Genomic DNA, 11,663 nt, shown 5'->3' with positions numbered 1-11,663 from the left:
CTCACTTTGTAGACCAGGCTGGCCTCAAACTCGAACTCAGAAATCCACCTGCTTCTGCCTCCCAAGTGCTGGGATTACAGGTGTGCACCACCACATCTGGCAACATTTTTTTTTTCTTAACACTGCAAAAGAATTCAGAGATGTCTGCCTTAGGGAAGCACAGAAGATAAGATAGTTGGGTGTGGCCCTAGAAATTACCATTTCTTCCACACCTGGGCTTAACCTCATTCTGTACTGGGCTGACCCTGAAATCAGGAATCTGCCTGCCTTTGTATCTTTCTGACAAATTGGCTCATAGTATACCTGCCTTTGTTCCTTTAGGTTCATGAAGCCCCTCATAATTCACATTACATCCTTACGTTTGGCATAGTTAAACTCAGGTGTTTGGAACTCTTTCCCACAGCCTTAAGACTGTCCTGAAGGTCCCAGTGTTTACCATTTTGAGGATACAGCCACATCCTCAATTCTTTGACTCCTGCTCTTTATAATTCTTGTGGAGTCATTAACATTAACAGCGAGGACCTTCCTCAGAGGATGTGAAAATATGTACATTTTTACACAAACTAGCCTTACATCCATAGCAACTATCAATACTTGTGGAGGCTCACACTAAGGCCCTGTCCCAGGGCCAGGAACTATGTCACTCTGTCCCCACCAGGGCCATACCCAGCTTAGCACAGCTTGAATTGAGTCTATACTCAGTTTGGAAGTAGTGGACCTACCCTTGTGGGGAAAAATGGTGGATATTTTGGACCTGACACTAATAATACGAAGTATTTGCAATGCTGTGACAGAAATACTTAAGCACTTGTCTAAATATCTCATTTTAAGTCTTAAGGTAATTACGAATATTAGCTATTTAAAATTTGAATAATATGAATTTTAAATAACCAGAAGTACTGGTTACTGAATTTCAAATGCAGGCAGGAAACTCGAGGAAGGGCCTTAGGGAATTGAACAAATTAGAAATACAATGGAAATGAAATGTACAAAGAAAATGCTATCAGGAAACCCATTGTTTTGTATAGTAACCTTAAAATAAATCAAAAGAAACAGTCTTACAATTATCAGTGAAATATGTACAAAAATGCCACAATGAAATCCAGTACTTTGTATTCTGACTTTAAAACTAAANAAAAAAAAAAAAAAAAGACTATTATCAAACCCATGTATGAGGTGTTGTGGCAGACCCAACTTTAAGTTTAAATCTTTCTCATGTAGGTAAAGCTTATTATGGAAAAAATGATATATATATATTCACTTGATTGTTGCATCTTTACAGTTTCTTTTTTGAAACTGTGTCTTCCTGTATAGCCCAGGATGGCTTAGAACTCACTCTGTAGCCCAAACTGGTTTCAGGATTATGGCAATCCTCCTGCCTCCACATCTGAGTGATAGAATCATTGCACTTTGTGCTGATATTTTTAATAGGCAATTGTTTAAATTGATCTTATTCAGTTGCTTGTAATGGACAGGTCTATAGAAGGCTTGTGGGCATACTGGGCACCACAAATAATTGAGTCCACATGGACAGCTGAGAAGTAGGGAAGCATTTATGGTGAAATGCATTTTCTGCCGGGCGTGGTGGCACACCTTTAATCCCAGCACTTGGGAGGCAGAGGCAGGTGAATTTCTGAGTTTGAGGCCAGACTGGTCTACAGAGTGAGTTCCAGGACAGCCAGGGCTACACAGAGAAACCCTGTCTCAAAACAAAACAAAACAAAACAAAACAAGTGCATTTTCTGGGAGGCAAATGAAAATAGAAAAACAAAATTTCTTAACAAGGGCAAATCTCTGTCTAAATGGGCACTTCTGCTGAAGATTTTCTAAAATTCAGATCTAGTTATTTGTGAGCCATTGAAAACTTCCATGAATGTACAGACAGATAGCTTAGGTCTTCTTCTACAAGCTAAGTAACGGACAGACGGACTCCAAGGGTTCTGAATGCTCTCCTGAAGGGAAATGAAATTTAAGATAAAATTTGAGGCCTGATTTATGTAACTTAAGTCACATAGTCCAAAGAAAAAGTTGTTTGCAAGCTTAGAAGCCTGAAGCTAAGAATATAGTGGAACAGGCAGGCCCCTTGTTAAAACATTCCTGGGACTGCCTGGCCTTAAAGACCAAAGAAAAGGGATGCAGGAACTTGTCCGGGCTATCTTGGCTGAGTCATCAGCCACCTAGTTTGAAGTTATATGTTAACCAAATGTTCTGCTGACCTAGATAAGCGTCTGCCCCTCAGGTCTCCTGACATCCTGACTTGCACGTACTATTCTGCTGATGTGTAATCGTTTTCTGCTGATGTTTAAATGAGCCAAACATATGAAACCACGCCAATTCCTCCTAGCCCCTGACCCTCTCCCTATAAAAACCCCTAGCTTTCGAGCCTCATGGTCGATTCCTCTGAGCTCCTGCATCAGCCCGGAGCTCCGCCATTAAACTACCTTGCGTTTTTACATCAAGAAGGTCTCTCGTGTTTCCTTGGGTGGGCCCTTTCCTGAGACTTGAGTGGGGGTCCCCGAAAGAGGGTCCTACACTCCAAACACAGTTGCCTTTATTCGGGAATGCAATCCATCCCTTGTTATGTTTGGAAAATCAGAGCCTGCAAAGGGTTGCTGTAACATCAGTTTTACACTACAGACTTGACACAGTTTTCTGATGTGGGAAAAAAAAAAGGCTGAAAACAAGCTTAGCCCAAGATAGAATAGCTCCCAAGAATTCTAATACAAGGTAAAAGTGTATTGATTATAATTATAAAATTGCTACCTAGGAGAGATCCTGATCCAGATTTCTGTCAGAAATTTCATTCTTTTAGAAGCTGAAAAAAAAATCAGAAAAATTACTTCAGTAAAAGGAGCAAGTAGAGCAGCCTCCCAAAATGTCATTCTAACCAGCACAGGAGGAATGTCACCTTCATCTGCCGTCAGCCTAAGGAGAAAGTGCTTTTTAAATCCAGAAGGAGAAAGCAAAGGAGGGAAACTCTAGCCATTTTCATATTCCCTAGAGTTTAGTAAAGTGGCTTGAAAATTTATAGAAAAGTTAGTTACACTTTCAAAGTCACAGGCTTTGAAAGAGGTTGTGACTTAAGAGGAGTGAGCACTTCGCAAGAGAGAAACATGAATCCTACGAAGAATCAAACGTGATTGCAGACCATGAAACGTGAAGATGAAAGCACAGTACATTTAAGGATGAGTCCAGGAAAGAATGGGGAGTATCAGGGGTCACGTTTCAGGAGAGAGTGAGGTTTGAGGAGGGGGAGTTGAGAAACTTCCAAATAGTACCAGAGTCAAGTATGTGGAGCCTCTTTGAACTACAGAAAGGCAGATCTAATATGCTCATAAAATTATTACAATGAATCTCAGATGGAGACACTCTGGGAGAGAGAACATGGCTGCTTGGTTTCTGTTCCACCTCTGTGCTCTCAATCAAGGAGGGAAATGGAAATCAAATGGATTTGCCCATCAGAAAACCAAACCAAAACGAAACAAACAAACAAACCAAAATGGTATATTTGAAGAGGTTAAATGAAAACTGTCCATTCTGCAGAAAGAGAAGGCTGGTTATTTTATTTTCCTGCCGGGTGTTGTAAAAACCCTTTACCAGCGAGAAAGCAGAGTTGCAGCCTCAACTGAAGCTTTTAATTCTAAACTGACTCTTAGTAGGGAGATTGACAGATCTTCTACCCACCCCCTTTTCCCTTTCTAAATGACTGTGAAAGTTAACTCCAGAAACTTGGAACTCTGGCACCAGTTTCTAATTAATGTCCTCTGCCATTTGGATGAGTGTCATACATAGTCACCAGCTCTATTCAATTCTCTGTATGATTCACTTTGGGAAGACAAGGGTGGACATGGGAGAAACTTTACTTATGCAGAGTTTTTTTTTCCTGGGATTCTGAGCCTAGCAATGCCGGCAGTGTTTAGATTTTCTTTTAAAATCTTGGGACAGAGATTTAGTATATTATATTAAAGTAGATTCAGTATATTAAATCGTTAAGTTTCTTAACATATTGGCTCTCTCTCAGGCTGAATCTGAATAAAGAGGCACTTTTTCCCAATTTTTATTAGGTATTTACTTCATTTACATTTCAAATGCTATCCCCAAAGTCCCCTATAACCTCCCCTCCCTGCTCCCCTACCCACCCACTCCTGCTTCTTGGCCCTGGTGTTCCCCGTACTGGGGCATATAAAGTTTGCAAGACCAAGGGGCCTCTCTTCCCAATGATGGCTGACTAGGCCAACTTCTGCCACATATGCAGCTAGAGACATGAGCTCTAGGGGTACTGGTTAGTTCATATTGTTGTTCCACCTATAGGGTTGCAGACCCCTTCAGCTCCTTGGGTACTTTCTCTAGCTCCTCTATTGGGGGCCCTGTGTTGCTATAGAGTGTGGAAGAAGCCAAGAGCGCAGTCCTGAGTGACTGTGGATTGCCCACATGGGCATGTTCCTGACAAAGAATCACAAGGCTTCAACCCCGTGGAAGTGCCAAAGCCTTCCCTAGGTGAGACTCAACAGGAATAGCAAAGCTTTCTTGGTGTTGTAGTCCAGTGTTGAGTTCAAGCAAATGTCCTGTGTGTGCAACACCTAGCAACAGCTGCTACCTCCCCCAGGTGTTTCCAACCTGAGTCTGCTGCCTACAGACATGTCCTACTGAGACTAGTAACATACTTTCACCTCTGCCCTACATAATAAACATGTGAAGGACTCAAGTAGCTATGGCAGTCATATCATTCCATCGGAGTGAGCACTCTCCCCCAACCAAGCTTTTCTGTGTGTCTCTGTCATTTCATGGTTCACTCATTGCCCCTAATCAGGGTTCCAGGACAAAGCTCTAGATTTATAGCATAGCCAAGATAGAAGCCTCTAGAATGGTCTAGAACTGGGAAGTTGGAGTCCATGGCAAAGTGGGTTTTCATTTGTTTGTTTGTTCTTTTTATATAAAAAAAACTAACAGTTTCTAACATCTGACACATAAGAAGACAAATTTCTTAATGGTATCAAAACAATTCTTCAAGGAAACAACTCTCAGTGTCTTAGTCACTGTGGGAAGATATAAACTGTAGGATTGGAGTGTGTGTGAGTGTGTGTGTGTGTGTGTGTGTGTGTAAAGGAAGGGAGGATATTGTTAAGTATGCATACCTACTTAGGTTAATAGGCTCAGATTATAATTTTACTCAACCTAATCATTGTTATGCCAGTTAAAATGTTTTAATCAATTTCCTGTGCCTTTGTAATTTTCTCTCTTAACCACTGGAAGACACTACTAGAAGCCAAACCATCTCAGGGATAGGAAATTCAGGCACACTCTAGTGTTTCTCTATGACCATCCAATTCACATGGGTGTGGTCACCATCATCAAATAGAAAACGCCACCTCTTCTTATCTCAGTGCCATGTGATAGTCATCTATTAAATAGCTAGAAGCTTTTTGCTAACGATTAAAACAGATCAACATTACTGATTGTTTAGTAATTCACTCTGTCATCCTTTATGTCGTTTATGTCATAGAAAATTTTTTTTTATTGTGAGCAATTAGTTTTTATTTCAAATGAAAACAGAGGTATGCAATAAGAATGAATAAAGCAAGAGAAGAGGGAATCCTATGGCCTTAGGATATTAATATTTCTGTTCTTACTGATTATAGATCCCAATTCACAATGGATGGCTTATTTTTATTTTTAATTATTTTGGACTGCACACTGGAGACAATTCCCATGGTATGTTCTCCCTTCACCAGAAGAAATATGACAGGGAACAAAGCTTTTGTAGATACTAGAAAACAACCTTAACTGGTAGAAAAATGGTCACTAGAAATTTTGTATAAACAAAGAGAAAAGAATTAGAAACTGAACTCAAAGAAATGTACATTTGATATTAAAGCATGGCCAGGGGTGATGGTGTATGCCTATAATTTCAGTACTTTGGAAAGCTGACGACGAAGAATTACCATGACTTTCAGGGCAGTCTGTGTGCTACATGTTACCTTCCCGGATAGGCTCTCTGAACTTAACCAAAAAAAAAAACAACAACAAAAAAAATTTGTGGTGATGATTTCCATCTAAATTAGACATTTGAAAGAAATAGCCCACGTCATTGTTCTACATAATTGTGCTTTTTTTTTTATTTTGGCTCTTACAATTAGTAAACATTTTTGGTATTTTGGAGGTTTCTGCTATCTCTAAACTTCTATTAAAATAGTCTCCTTACCACTTTATGTCCTGTAATATAATCATTTCTCAATGTTCCATGCTAGCGAGAATGAGTTGATGTATACCATGAGGAGGGAAAGCATATGCACCTGCTTTCCTTATACTCTGAACAAGGCATGCATTTCTCAGGCTTAGCAGTTTAACGATTTATTAGAAAGAGACTTGGATGGATTAAATACTTTAGAGAACATACAGAGGATATATACAAGGGTATCACATCGTAAAGGGGGGCGTCAACTAATGAAAAATTTAGAATTGGCTATCAGCATTGCCACACACCAGTTAGAAAATGCTAATCATGTTCTGATGATGATCGTTGGCTCATAGGTCAGTGCAAAATAATAATCTTCTCCTATGTCCCACCAGACACATGCGCTCACACATATACACACTCTCTCATGCGCACACACGCTCACGTACATACACATGCACCACAATCCTTTAGGAGAACGAAAGAAGAAAGGATGGGAAATGCTTTAAAATGAGGTACCAAAATATTATCATCGCTGTGCTTTGATCAAATATTTAATGAGAAGGGTAAATGTTTTCACTGTCATTATCTGTAGGGTCCATATATGGTTAAACAAAAATAAGCTTAAGAAAGTAAACCTAGAAATGACCACTTTTAAGCTGATGAGCCTCGTGTAATTGGCTGATTATGTCAAAAGCAACACTGGAGTGAGGAGAATACATGAGTTGAAAGAATATGAATGCAAATTCAGGCCCTTGGATTTCTTTCTCCAAGAAATATTTATAACATTTCACTGCCCCAGTAACCCATGTGCAAAAGTGAGAAAGATTGAATAAATAGTACCTGAGGCACCTCTGTCTTTGTCAGACTTTGAGTTAGGCATCCACAAAGGACTACAGAATAATAAATAAGTGGGCCACGAGATGGCGTCTGTAGCTAATGAGTCTTTTTGCTTTAACCCTTGCAGCTGCTAAGCTGCGCATGCACAGCTTACATTGTGATTGTAGGAAAGTGGTATATAAGTCCTGTTATTTTAAAGTTGCTCATATTTCTCAGGTTAAAACTTTCAAGATAGCTCTCAGAATCTGCATTTAGACTTTTACAAAAGTGAGGTTCCTCTCCCCGTTTCTCTTCCTGTTTGTATGGTTTGGTTTGGTTGTTTCTGCTCTGTGTGTGTGTGTGTGTGTGTGTGTGTGTGTGTGTGTGTGTGTGTGTTCTTTTCAGCAGTATAGGGAATTGAACTCAGGGCCTTTCGCAGGCCAGGCAAGTGTTCTCCCACTGAGAAACCTATGCAGAATATTTGAATATCAGCACATTTTTGTTTTGAAGAAGAGACTCACTGGCTTGCCCAGCCTGGCCTTGAACTCACTGTGCGGTCTATCCGTGCTTTGAAGTTGCAATTCTCCTGCCTCAGATTCCCAACTGTCTGATATTAAGTTTTGTGCCACCAGAACTGACTACCCTTTTTACTTGAGTCTGAAACTGCAGGATAGAAAACAGGCTTCAAAGCTCTTAAATGAAGGAAAAGCAGCAGACTGAAGGTCTACCAGTTAAGAAGCAGTCATTGCATAGTAGTAACTATGGTGATGACTGAAATGATGTCTCCTGTGCCTCTGGATGTTACCTTTGGAAACCATATGATGGTAATTATCCTGCAAATACCAAATACTTGGGAGAATGTTTAAAATTTTATGGCCACTATATTTCATAATGTCTCTAGGCAAACAGAACTAGACAAAATTGCAAATCTTATGTAATTCTGTTCACCAATTTCTTGTTAGGCCCAGTCAGACTCTGGAATCTTCCTTTTTAGTGTTGAGAATAAATACATTTATTCTACAAGTGGGTAAAAAAAGCCAAGCAAGGCAGAGAGTCACAGTGTGGCATAGACCTCCTTGCGTTCCACAAGGTTGACACAAGTTCGATACCAAGTCCTAGAGGTGCACACTTCTGAGGAAAGCTGTTGCATCTATGGGAACGTTACTGTCATCATTGAATCTTTTTAAACCTTGATCACATCTGTTTGTGGGATTCCTGTGCACCTGGGAACTAAGGAGACATTTGCCTGTTCTGGTAGCGAAAATGTCATCACCTCTACCGAAGCGGCAAGGGATTTACTTAAAAACTAAAAGTTAGTTTTGGAATTAAAGCTCACCTTTCCTAGCATCTTGTGTTCGTACTTTGGCTCTGTTTCCCAGCTGCTGTCACCCAGAGTTCTCTGCTTGAGGCGGGTTTTAGTGTTTGCCCTTTGGCTGTAGAACACAGCCACCTTGGGAGACTACTTGCTGGGTTTTGCCTTACAGAGGACTTGTGGTGAACACACATCTACCTACCACCTTACTTAGCCTTCCATAGTGTGGATCATTTGCTGTGTGCTCTTGGGAAGAAACAGCTGTATTTAGGTTTTAACATGTATCGGTTCACATGGGTGGAGGTGTGTGTGCACCAGGGCATGCCTGGGAGGTCAAAGGACGACTCTGTGGCCAGTTCTCTCTTTCTGCCTTTGATCTAAGGATGCAACTCAGGTCAGCAGGCTGGCATGGAAGTGCCTTCAAGATCTGAGCCATGGGACTCCCAAATCCATTCTCTTCATTAAAGTGGAACTAGCTGATTACTTCAGAAGCCACTTACAGGGGAAAAAAAAAGTGACACCTTATTCAAAACAGGAGAGCCCTGGGTTACCAGTTGTCCCACAGTTGTATAAGAAACTAAACTTGGGAAAGCTAGCTGAAACTACAAAGACTGGGCCAGAGAGGATTTATTTTTGTCCAACTTCTGGCTTATGCAGATACTAATGAGCTTGATGGATAGTGGTGACTTAAAAATAGGAAAAACTAAATGCTTCCTCTCAATTTAAAGCCAAATAACACCTTATTAAAAAAAAAAAAAAAAAAAAAAGGCTAACTGACAAAGCAAGTGCCGCTGGATTTTGAGATATTGGTGGCTTTCCCCTTCATGTTTTTCAGCTGTCACAATGCTGATCTCAGGAGATGTTCTTGGTACGAAGCTGCTTAACCTTGCTGTGTACGCTGCCAGATGCTTGAAGTCCTCCTTAGGTTCTCTAGTTCAAAACAAAGTGAGGAAGAATAGCGAGAAACGAGAAATGTCAGGCATTAGCTTTTTTAATATTCTTACCACGTTTATTTGTTTGTTTAGAGTTTTGAGTGTGTGCATGTAGAGATGGGGGGACAACTTGTGGGAGTTGGTTTTCTCCTTCTGCCGTGTGGATCTGAGGCCGCGATTCTCAACTCGTGGGTTGAGACCTCTACCTCTTTAGGAAACCTCTGTCTCCAGATACATTTACATTATGATCTATGACAACAGCAAAATGTAATTTATGAAGTAGCCATGGAAATAATGTTATGTTTGGGGGGGTCACTACAGTGCGAGGAACTGTAGTAAAGCGTTGCAGCACTAGGAAGGGTGATACTCCTGATTTAGGGGAACAAACTCAGGTTGTCAGGCTCAGCAGCAAGCAGCTTTATCAACTCAGCCATCTTGCCCCTTTTTATTGTTTTTAAGAAAAGATTTATAGATAGACATGGTATACGTACCAGTTATCAGATAACTCAGCTGGTTGTTACCCCACATGAGTGGGGAGGAACAGTTAACTAAGTATATTCATTTAAAGTAAACTAAACTAATAATAGTAATAGTAATAATAGTAATTATTACTACTATTCAAAAAGAGAGCCAGAAAAATAACTTAATACCTAAAAAGCACTTGTCACCAAGCCAGGATCCAGATAGTATAAAGAGAAATCCAGTTTCCACAAGCTGTCCTCTGCCCTCCACCCACACGCTGTGACATGTGCACCACACACTTACAGATAAAGTAAATAAATCAATTAATAAATATGATAAAAACAATGCAAAAGCATTTTAAAATCTCTGAAGATGTTGAATGGCATCATGAGATATCTAGACTCCACCATCTTCAAGAGTGTGTTTACTACTAGAACTAGAGCAAGCATAAGTGATACTCAGAGAATCAACCTCCATATACACAGATTTAGTATATATATTATTTCTCTTAAAATTGATCACCCTGACGTCTCCTATATTTTCTTCCCATCTTTGCTTCCATATCGTCCTTCTACTAGGTAGAAGTCATCTTGTCATACTTGCCAGTGTCTTGTATACTCTAGCGGTGACATGGGAGATCTATCATTGTCCATGTGTTGATGAGTAAACGCTAGCTATGGTCTCCAGAATATTTGCAATGCTTTAAATATATCTATAGGTTATTTGAGCCTCAGCTTTCTCATTTGTGAAATGGAGTTTATGATAGTAATGTGCACTCAAAGAAAACATGATGTATAAAACAACCATTGTAATGTCTATTGAATATTCATAGCAATTTATGCACTGTTGATTATACATCTTACTCTATTGGAGTTGTTATGTGATTTTTCAGTAATCAAAATCCATAAAACCGTTTCTCTGCATCAAGTTCGAGGATGGCAAGGAAGTCACTCAGTAGCTCATGTCTCCTTACCATGTGTCAGAAGCCTTCGTGCTTACATTATAAATAAGTGGTGGTTCACGATACCACTCTGCACAAATGGTGATTAGCATGTCACGGCCATTATTCAATTGGCTTAGTTGAAGGACAAATGGACAGTGACGGAGGAGAGACTGTTTGAGGGCCACTGTCATTCTCAGTACAATTCCGAGTCTTTTTTTTTTTAAACATGAATTCTAAACAAAGATAGCAGCTGGAAATTTCACGTTGACTTTTAACTGAGGGGTGGTCAGTTTATTTAAGTGGTAGTTGGACGGAGTTGTCTAAGATGTGCTTTTTATCTGAGAGTAGCCAATGTTTTGAATGCTCTGCATGGTTAACAGCCGCTCATTATGGGTGACCTTGCTGAGGAGGGACAAGGGCTCCGCAGAAAGGGCTTCGGGGAACATGGGCTCTCCCAGTGTGTGGATAAGATTGTGGATCGGGTTTCTGATTGTATTCTTTTTTCATTTTTATACCTAAATTTGCTGAAGGGTACCTGTGTCTTCAGTCTTCTGTGTGTATTTGTACTACTTTGCTTTGCCGATATTTGCCTTTTGAGTAACTGATCATGGTTCCATTTCATCTGGACTTTGACATATGTTTTATACCTACATATACAAATCTTACATGGTGGAACCGGTGGCTCTAGCTGTATATGTAGCAGAGGATGGCCTAGTTGGTCATCAATGAGAGGAGAGGCCCTTGGTCCTGTGAAGGCTCTAGGCCCCAGTATAGGGGAATGCCAGGGCCAGGAATGGGAGTGGGTGGGTTGGGGAGCAGGGGGAGGGGGGAAGGGATGGGGATTTTCAGAGAGGAAACTAGGAAGGGTGATAACATTTGAAATGTAAATTAAATATATATATATACATATATATATATATTAATTTTTTAAAAATGCACAATGCACAATGCATTATAGCTGGAAGAAAAGTATTTTAAAACAGACACTACAAAATTGGGAGGCAGAGGCAGGCAGATTTC

At 40.2% G+C, this 11,663-nt stretch overlaps 1 protein-coding gene across 2 annotated transcripts in view; it reads left to right on the top strand.

The window, feature by feature from the left end:
* Snx7 (sorting nexin 7) overlaps positions 1-11,663 on the top strand; it is a 90,741-nt gene that overhangs the window by 76,126 nt on the left and 2,952 nt on the right. The gene's annotated exons all lie outside the window — the stretch shown is intronic.

Source organism: Mus pahari, chromosome 4 (assembly GCF_900095145.1).
Source record: "Mus pahari chromosome 4, PAHARI_EIJ_v1.1, whole genome shotgun sequence".
NCBI lineage: Eukaryota > Metazoa > Chordata > Mammalia > Rodentia > Muridae > Mus > Mus pahari.
This window is presented reverse-complemented; position numbering and strand designations above follow the sequence as displayed.